Raw genomic sequence first — 1,497 nt, 5'->3', positions numbered from 1 at the left:
GAGATCCACCTGCCTCTGCCTCCTAAGTGCTGGGATTAAAGGCCTGAGCCACCACACCTGGCCGCATATAGGTTTTTAAAGTATTCCCTGTAATGTTCGGGGTCTTTCTGGTGTCTGTTGTGATGTTTCCCCTTTCATCTCTGATTTTTTTTGATTTGGAGGCACTCCTTCTTTCTTTTGGTTTACTGGGCTAGTGGTCTGTCAATCTTGTTTATCTTTTCAAAGAACCAGCTCTTGGAGTTGCTGATTCTTTGCATTGTTTTCTTCATTTCAATATTAACTTCTGCCATGATTTTTATTATTTCTTCCAGTCTGCTGGGTTTGGATTTCATTTGCTGTTGCTTTTCAAGTGTGTTGAGTTGCAATGTTAAGTCATTTATTTGTGTTCTTTCCTATTTTTTGATGTAGGCACTTAGAACTATAAACTTCCCTCTCAGGATCACTTTCAGCGTGTCCCAGAGGTTTTGTTGTGTTGTATTGTCCTTTTCATTTAATTCCAGGAATATTTTTATTTCTTTCTTAATTTCTCTTTTGACCATTCATCATTTGGGAGTGTGTTGTTTAACCTACATGTGTTCATGTGGTGATTAGGGCTTCTTCGGGTATTGGTTGTAAGCTTTATTGCATTGTGGTCTGATAGAATGCATGGAATTATTTCAATCTTTTTGTATTTGTTGAATTTGTTTTGTGCCCCAGTATATGTTTGATTTTGGAAAAGGTTCCATGGGGTGCTGAGTAGAAAGTATGTCCTTTGGTGCTTGGGTGGAATACTCGGTAGATGTCTGTTAAGTCCATTTGATATATGGTATTGTGTAATTCAGATGTCTCTCTGTTAAGTCTCTTGACCTATCTAATGGAGACAGTGGGGTATTGAAGTCACCTACAATTCATGAGTTGGGGTTAATCTGGATCTTAAAGTCCTGTAGTATTGTTTTGATGGGGTTGGGTGCACCTGAGTTGGTGAATATATGTTCATGATTGTAATATCATGTTGATTCATTGTTCCTTTGATCAAAATGAAGTGGCCCTCTTTGTCTCTTTGGGTTCATTTTAATTTAAAATCTACTTTGTCAGGTATTAGAACTGCTATGCATGCCTTTTTCTTAATGCCATTGTTTTGGTATTTTTTTTCCACCCTTTCACATTAAGATAGTGTCTGTCCTTGAAAGTGAGAGGAGTTTCTTGCAGACAACAAAAAGATGGGTTTTATTTCTTAAACCATTTGCATAATCTGTGTCTTTTGACTGGGGAGTTCAGTCCATTAATATTTAAAGTTACTAATGAAAGATGAGTATTGAATCCTGTCATTTTTATTTCTGTTTACATTCTTGATATAGCTGTATTTTCCACAGTTATTCCTTCATTGGATTTCTTTCCGCAATCCCTTGGGTATAGCCATTCCTTTCTTCAGCTCTTTTTATTGCTTCCAGAACTCTCTGAAGGGCCGGTTTTGTGGACATGAATTTCTTCAGACTATGTCATGGAAGATTTTTTTTA

The sequence above is a fragment of the Nannospalax galili genome, unplaced genomic scaffold, assembly GCF_000622305.1.
Source record: "Nannospalax galili isolate Female #2095 unplaced genomic scaffold, S.galili_v1.0 scaffold235, whole genome shotgun sequence".
NCBI classification, from domain to species: domain Eukaryota; kingdom Metazoa; phylum Chordata; class Mammalia; order Rodentia; family Spalacidae; genus Nannospalax; species Nannospalax galili.
Note: the sequence above shows the minus strand (reverse complement) of the source record.